Here is a 9079-nt window from a genome sequence, read left to right as displayed (position 1 = left end):
TGTTAGGAAAACAGTCCCTGTGACACACCGACACCGATTCCGTGCCGCCTCCTATGAAGAGGTACTGGACTCTTTTCACGACACACTTTCGGACGGATGAGGCAAATCGAGACCCCTTAAGAAGGGAGTGGGTCAGGATGTGCGGGGAATACGCAGCGCACACAGCCAGTGCCCAAGCTGCAGTGTATCCGCAATCCAGAGATCTGATGTCATCGCCTCCCAGGCAGTTCTCCAGTGTGCAGGCGCAGCCATCTGTGCAGCAGATCATTTGTTACCCCTGTAGGCCACCTCCGCCACCGACCACCAACAAACCACCGGCCAATTCCAAGTAGGGCGAGGTGAGTACTGCCGTAAGAGTGCACATACCACACATGAAATGCACGAGCATGGCCCTGTAGATACCACAAGTCTGAGGAATCTCCAAGAATGGAAATTCTTGGATTATATAGCATGTACAAGCTGTTGTACAATAATTCATTTTGAAAGGGCTCTCAGGCTCCAGTCCAGCGTCCTACTCAGAACAGACTCAGCACTGAGCTCATACCATTTTGTCAGCTGGATCTTAAAAGTCTGCAAGGACAGAGGCTGGCACACCTTTCTCAGTCTGAGTTCTAGTGCCTGATTGCCTGCATGGGGAACTGATTCCCCCCAACCCATTCTACTCAGTAGCAACCTGCCTTGTTTCAGTTCAGGACAGCTGCCTCTTGTCCTCTGCCTGTGCACTTCAGCCAGGAGGGGTTAGTGAGGTGACAGTCACAGGCTCTCCAGTACCAGAAAGCAGCTGCTAGGGATGTCCCCAGTGTCCACTCCAGGCTAACAAAGATAAAGCCCAGTTCCTCAGCCTCTCCTCCTGGGGCAAGTGCTCCAGCCCTTCACCATCATGCTGCCCCTCCTCACCATGATGTGCTAGCCTAGACACAGCTGTATAGCAAGAGATCCTGTCAGAAACCTCGCCCAGGGTAAGACATACACTGCTCTTCTCTCATCCACAGAACCTCACTTTGTCACCAGAAGGCACTGAGGTTGGTCACACGATTTATTCCTGGGTAATCTATGCTGGCTATTCCCAATCACCTTCCCCATGTGACCACAAAAGGCAGCCAAGAACACTTGTGCCATGGCTTTCCTCCCAGACCAAATTGATCACCTGACAGTCCCAGGCTTTCCCCAGCCATCAGGGATCCCCCTGATCTCCATGACCTTTCAAAGATAACGGTGGCATCACTGCAACACCTGCCAACTCTCTCCACCCCCTTGGGTCATCCTGTCTGGTCCCCCAGAATGTGTCAAACTGTCTCAAGAGCTGCTGACTCAAACACCCCCACTACTGGAGCCCTCTCCTTGAGCCCTGCCTGCAGGCACAAAGGCCTGGGGAGATCTTGGCAGTGAAGATCAGGACAAGAAAGGCACCAAGTACCTCAGCCCACACACTGCTGAGCAGGAGGCTGTTTCAGCCCCCAGCCAGAGTAGCAGCAGGATGCCAGCTGCATTCCTGACCTATCTGTGAGATAGCTGCTCCTTGACAGCAGCCAAACAGGCATTTCACCCTCCCCACTCAGGAAGTTTCTCCTGGTCACAAAACAGCTCAGGCAGAAATCAGACCACAGATATTTGAAGCAAAAGTCTCCGTTATCCCCCTCAGGTGGGTTCAGTATCACTCAGGCTGCCTGCAATAGCATCCTAATTAAAAATACACTCAAAAGAGCAACTCTACAACTTCAGAAATTAAAATAACCATTATTCAGAACATGGGTCACATGCAAAAGACGTTGGGAATCTGCACTGTGGGAACAAAGGGGTTTCATAAAGCCCCCATCCTGGAAGACAAGGGCATGGCAATGGGAGCCAGCAGAGGCAAAAGGGCATTCTTTGGATAGCTGAAGTTCTGCCCAATAGAAAAGTAGAAGAGGAGACAGAATTGTCAAGAACTGCAGATTACATGTTAAAAACAGGGTGAAGAAGCCAAAAAATACTTTTAGGAGCAACTTGCTGGAAGTATGAAAACTAGTAAATTCTTTTTCAACTGCTTGAGAAAAAGGAAGCACACCAGAGATTCTGGCAATAAAACAAGCCAAGATTAAAGGGATGGTTCAGACTATCCAACACAAAAAATAATTATTATTTTTGGTTTGTTTTATCTGAATCCAGTGCAAAGGAACTTGAGAAGATTTCTGAGCTAAAAAGCCTGGGTTTTTACTTGAATGTTTACTGGGTACACTGAAGGTCCTGTTTCAGCCCCAAAGAGTAGACGATTATGTTACAGAACAAATCCTTCAGGACCAAACTGTTTTTTGATGTCATAAGGATGATGTTATAAGGTCCTTCAGAGATAACTTGCTTAAATTTAAAGTCTCTTGCTAAAAACTTCTATGGAAGGTGGCTAGAGCAATGTCAGTTTTTAAGACAGGCATTAAGGGACCTAAGAAAACTTTAAACCTGTAAATCCAATATGAATGATGAAGCAAAATGCCAAAAGTCCACCAACCCAACCCACAAAACCCAGTATTAGCAAACACATAAACAGGACATACTGGGGAGCAGTTGGCAGAGATTTTGTCTAGAGATTCCTGCCATGCACATCTAGTGGCTTTATATAGTGAAGTCAAACATATAAAATGGAGATCCTGTTCATATAAAAACTCAGATTTCCAGAGGCCTTTGAGAATGTCCCTGATTAGGAGCTCTTGAAACTAAGTTGTCATTAGATTAAAAGGAACTCACCTCACAGAGCTCAGAGAGAAATGTAATTCAAGTGGTTGTTATGATGCACTGGGGAAAACCAAACCCCAAGAATACATGTCTGTTCGAAAAAGGAACAAGTTCACAATACCCCTGCAAAAACATCAGCTCCATTTTCAATAGTGGCCAGAGTCAAAAGGTCCTGGACACACGAATGGAGAAGAAATCTACCTAGGAATACAAAATGAAAGGAGCTGCTAGTCTCTCTGTAGGTCCCCAAGACACAAATTGCTGGAAGACTATGCTAGGAAAATATCACTGTATGCTTACAGTATTATTACTGTTCCCTACATATTTGTCACTGCCTGCTTTTGGAAGCAGGATACTAGACTAGTTCTGACAGTCATTCCTACAGTCCAATATTGTTAGACTTGTCAAGCTAGAGATTGTCACAAGGATGCATCAGAAACTGAAAAATTCTCCAGGCAGTTTCTCAGTAAGTCCCCACAATGCAAATCAGTGAAAGAGAAACAAGTATTTTGAGGCCAAATCCAGTTACAAGAGGACTTTAAACCACGAGAAAACAGTCTCCTGATAGTCAATTTTTCCATAGTCAGTCAAATAGTAATTTGTGCTTGGTTTTGGTGAACAGAAGTGGGGAATAAAACCCAGTTCCATTATCAATTTGTATTCCTGTAGGGAACCACCCAAGGTCAATATCAGCTGATCTGTTTAAATCAGAGGGGTAACTCAGGGGTGTAAGAGGGACATTCTTGTTGTATGTAGGGTAGGATAATCCCTAAACCCAAATTAAACTGGAGTACATGCAGAGTTGAACCAGTATTTCTGCATTAGCAGTTTGGCTCAGAATCAGCTCAACTATTTAGTGCTAATCCCAGATCATCTCTATTTGCTCTGGGCAGTTCCAAAGTGAGAGTCCTGTTCTGACAAAACTCCTGCACTCCTGGAAGCACAGGTTTAGACCAGACTCACAGCCCACATCAGAGATGAGCTGGGCACTCACCAAAGCAGCAGATCTCCTCCAAAACTGAATTTATAGATATTAAGGCCAGAAGTGACTGCTGTGATTACATCAGACATGCTGTACAATGTGAGATTATCTCAGCAAGATATTCTATGAATTACATATTTTAATCAACTATCAAGTACTTGTATCGCATTGTTAAAAGAAGAACTTCATATTCTTTGTTTGATACAGTGAAATAATCAGTCTGTACTGGTTTCTCAAAAAAGCCTGTCAGAGCACCTCAGAGTGAAGATGAAGTGTTTGTCAGGGGGTCACTACAAAGGACCTATTGAAAGATGTAGTTGTAGTCTTACAGCTTCAGAATAAGGAAAAGCACCATGGGGATTAACCATCTCTCTTTCATCAGGCACAAGACTTCTCACTACAGGACACCAAAAACACTCTAGTCAAAAAAGAGGTACACAGAGGACATATGGATCTAAGAAGTCACCTTTAGGAATTCACAGTAATACTTATTTTTCTGGATTGGGAACAAGCCAGTTAAGGAAACAAGTAAAGCCAGTGTTTTCCATCAGCTCTTCTGTCCCACTTACAGGTAAGCCCCAAAAGAGAAGGGCCAGAATATCCCTGTTTAAGTCATAACAGTAAAACAACCACCAAGCTAATTTTTTTTTTTTTTTTTTTGCTTTGTTTTTGAATGAGGGGCTCCCTTTGTGAGTTTCTGTAGCCCTTCTCAACCTCACAGCTCAGAGGGCAATAGGGAAGAGCACGATGCTCCTGGAAGCAAAAGTCAACAGCCAGCGCAATCATGCCAATTCATTTATGCAAATACAGAACTTGCCCACATGCCCCTCCCAAACCTGAGCTGGCAACCAGGTGTAAGAGCTACAGCACGAGTAGAGTGGTACTTCACCTGAACTGACAGAGGGAGCAGGATCCTCCTGCCACATGGAAACCAACAAGAACCCCCAGCCTAAACAAGCAACAGCTGTCTTTGGATTTACATCTCTATATCCAGAGAAGAACTTTAATTTCTTTGTTTAGCAACATCAGAAAAACATTAACAACTTCAGTGAGGAGGTGGACTGCTGTGAGCTCTATCAATGCCCTCCTTCTATGCTTCTGACACGCATATTGGGAGTCTGTGTTGTGACACTCTTGAAAGGTAAGCTAAACAGTTTTCACTAGCTGCAATATAAAGTTCACTGACATGGTTTGTGTAAGTACAACTATAAGGCAAAAAGAACTGAAAAAGGGATTTGATCTCACCTGACTGAACTTCAGAGTTGCACAGATGTACCTCTCAACTTCTGCTTATACAATTTAATAACAGGAGGAATTTGATTACCAAAGATCTAATATGATATGCAAAATGCACGTACTTGATGCTGATTCAAATAGAACAATTATTAGGCCAGACATGCTCACACAGCTGGAGAAAAGCTATTGCAGCTACACCCACTAGCCTAGTTCAGACTGGGGAAGGGCTGGGAGAACTGAAAGAGAAAGCTGTACTAAACAATAAATGCTGGAGGAGATGCCCTACAAATTCATCCTATGAAAATTCCCTTCAAATATATGCCCCAAATGAAGTAAATGAATTGTGGGGGACTGGCTTGTGGAGAACAATAAGCAAACCCTTAACAATAGTGACATAGTGGGTGGGGTTTGTACTGAGATCCCAAGGACCTTAAAATTGTTGGGGAATATTCCTTCTCAGGTCCTTGGGAATTCAAACTACAAACAGATTCCTGTTTATTTGCTGGATGTTTCTGAAAGCAGTAGATAGTTAAAAAATACCAAAGAACACCAAACAAACAAAACCCCACACACACTTACAAAGAACTGGTGGGTCTACCAGGCACTGCTATAAAACTGTACAGCACTGAATATTCCAATGTCCAACAACAGATAAGAAATGTTCTGGCTTAGAACAAGGAATTTTTCCTACCAGTAAAGACACAAATTGTACTGCACTATTCCAGGTCTCAAGAATGATAATGGAGATGCCTTTTTTTGTTTTGTTTCATTCCCTCCAAAACAAAACAAAACAAAACCAAACAAAACAAAACAAAAAAAAAAGCTGCTTGCAAAAAACAGACCCAAATAAAAAAGCAGAAATTGGCTTTATCATATGTGGAGGTGAACTTGAATGAAAGGGCCATTACAACCACTCCTATAATCAATAAAAAAGGGGGTCCCTGATGTTGTAGGTGTGAACCTCTCAAAACCAGCAATTCTCAGAGAGGGATGTTGGTAAGAGATTAGTAAGCAACTGGAATATGTTTCTAAAAAGTGTGGCCAGTCTGGAATAATGTAAAATACTTTTGAACACTGAGGAGAAAATTTGTTATAGTGGTGAAGTCTATGGTTTGTTAATGAATATAAAAGGGAGGCAAAACCAATGGACTGGGAGTACCAGTATGCTCTGCTTTACCAGGATTCCAAAGGCATGTCATGGTTGGACACCCCCTGGAATATTTGGGAGTTACAAAACTTAAAGGACAATCCTATGAGACAAATTCAAGGTAATTGAAAAAGGCACAAAGGAATTGGTGCAGCTGCTTGTACTGCAGGAGCAGTCTCTGCAGCTGTGTCTCGTTGGGATGATAACAAGGGTGAGCAGGTAGCCATGGGTCACTTAGCAAAGGGCCACAGGCTTTGCAAAGCTGTGACAGCCATCCCCAGCTCCTCTGACTGCTTTCTGGCAAAAGTCAGTTTGTGTCTTTCTTAGAGGCTGTGGGGGGATGCTTCTCGTTCCTTTCTTCTGCAGTTACTGAGATTACCTGTTTGTTTTGTTAATTTATTAATAGCATCAGCCCAGAAAACACTGTGTTGTTGGAACTGTTACAATTCCTCTGGTCTTAGCCTGCCTCTCCTCATGATACTCAAAATGCAGTGACATAGAAGGAAGCCTACATCAAGTCAAACAAGCAAGCAATTAGAAACAAGCTTGCCATTGGCAGCCTGCTGAGGGAAAAACCAAACTCCCTAACAAAAGAACAAAACTCCACCATTTTATTCACATCCAAATTTTCAGAGGCAGTGTATGTGCTGACCTGTATTTTTTTTTTAATCAGTTGATATCTTTCCCTTTAAGACACAGTTATCAAACACTTCAGGATGCACCACTTCCACAGCAGAAGGAACTTAACACAGGGAGCTACCTGAACGCCTCATCTTTTTTATTGTGCATTTACAAAGGACTATTCACTTAGATCTAAGTGTTTATTCTGTTCAAGTGCTGGAGGGAAGAAACAAAAACTATCACCCAAGGACCTGGGCCATTAGCACAGGTATCTGTGTTTGGCAGAGTTAATATGCAGTATTATAACCTAATTTCAACAAGAAGTCTAGTTTTTTCCAAACACAGAGCATTGATAGGAACTGGAAAATGAAATAACATTCCTATTCCACCCTCATTTTCCAGTGAAAGGGGATTTACTCAATGGTTTATTGAGTGCTTCAGTGCTTGTTCAAAGTTAAGCACCTACCACTGGCCAGGGAGGGAGACTGGTCCCACAAGGCTGTTAGCATGAGGGAGCAGCAAAGGTGGCCACTGTAGGGGGAAAGGTGAGCTAGGGAGGTAAGAGCAAGGCAGGCAGGGCAATAGTATCAACTACAAGAAGGAGTGCCATGGTACCTGAGTGAGGAGAGCAGAGCAGGGCCAGCAGCAGCAAGAAGGGTGAGCCCCTGAGGAGCAGCCATCTGCAGCAAGAAGCAGGTCCAAGGGAAAGCAGGCAGCCAGCAGGGCAGACACAGAGTCAGGGAGCAGCAAAAGGCCAGCTTTCACACTTGAAAGAAGCTTCTAAGGCGCAGCAGAGAAGGCTCAAGTGGAACTTTTTCCCACCTGGCTGTTTCTCAGCAACTGATGGGGGTCACACAGGTGCAGCACATCAGGGCTGAGCCAACCCCTGGGGTAGGGAGGCTGCAGAGCTGGGGGAGGGCACTCAACCCCTCACAGTTACTGTCACCACCCCACTTGCCACAGTGATCACAAACAGCTGAGGCCCTAACCCACCCTCCTGAGACAGCAGGACTCCTCCTGCAGGATAGTGATGCTGACAGACTGGAACAAATGATCAACAGAGGCAAGAAAAATATCTGCTGCTTGGACTGCACTATTAGAAATGAACTCAAGGGTCTGGATAGAAAAAAAGCGAAATTCAGCAGATCAGCCAGCAATAATGGGACAAAGAAAAGCACTATGGCCTTCCTCTGGTTTAAAAGGTATGACTTAGTCAGTTTTGCTACTCTTGCAGTTTCATATTCTATTATTACCATAATTTTCAAGAGTAATAATTCTTTGTAGTTCTAGAGAGTTTATATTATCTGTTTTGCCAGGATTGCAATTGTTCTTAGGTGGAATCCAGAGCTACTAATTTAGCTCTGTCAGTGAGTGACAGCACAGAGCAGGTTAATGCTGTGGATGGGGATATTAAGGTTTGGCCCTGGAACCCTGCTGGTGTCAACTGCTGAATCCCAGCCTGTGGGTGATACCTCAAAGGAGTGTATCCCAGAAATTAGACAAGACTGGTAAAACTGTGGGTGTTGGGTGTCAAGTAAGTTCCTTGCCTAAGAGCCAGGGCAGCAGGAGAGGGAGCTGGGAGGGGTTGGGAGTGTTCAGGATACAGTGTGTTCAGAGTTTGGCAGAGGATGTAATATAAGGAGGTGTGTATGAGAATGTGGACATGGTGGGAATTTTCTGGATGTTATTTCAGTCTGTTGGCTTGGTTCAGCACGGAAGGTGTTCCTGGAAGTAAGCTGAAGAGGGAATTGGGCATTTTACAAGCAATGTAACAGCAGGCTGATGCTGAGAATGAAGCTGCTGTGCCTTGGAGTGAAGTCAGGTTGGGGATTCAATGTGTGCAAGGAGTTACAGTCCAGAGATGGCTACTGAGTGTTTGCTGAGAGGCAGAAGGGCATTCTAGGTCTGTGTGGTAACATGGAGATGCACCCACACGGACTGTAGGACTGTACCTGGGCCATGTGGGAACAGTGCCAAGTGGGGAATGAGCTGCTTAGTGAGGACCACAAGTGCTAAGTGAGTATTTGGAGTCAAGACCCAAATTCCCATTTTTGTGTGTATGCTCATTTTGTGTTGGGCTGGAAAGATTGGGGGGATTCATGAAGTGAACAAGGAACTAAAAGATACAGGTGGAGCTCCTTGATTACTTTCACATGGGCAATTCTAAGTGAACAGAAAGGGCAATGTGGGAAAAAGGAGAAGCTCTGTCAGGCAGTTCCCCAAAACATCAAACACAGAAGCAGGGAGAGGGCTGCCCGATGGTGCTGGAAGCGTTGCAACACACGATCTGGAAGTCTGTGGAATGGCCTTGGTGCTTATGCACGAAATAAAACAAGTTCCCTCCATAAACGTCCTGCCTGTGCCTATATCTTGGTCATACCTGC

This window comes from Fringilla coelebs (assembly GCF_963513975.1).
Source record: "Fringilla coelebs genome assembly, chromosome: 10".
NCBI classification, from domain to species: Eukaryota; Metazoa; Chordata; class Aves; order Passeriformes; family Fringillidae; genus Fringilla; species Fringilla coelebs.
The sequence above is the reverse complement of the archived record's forward strand: the minus strand, read 5'-3'. Positions refer to the sequence as shown.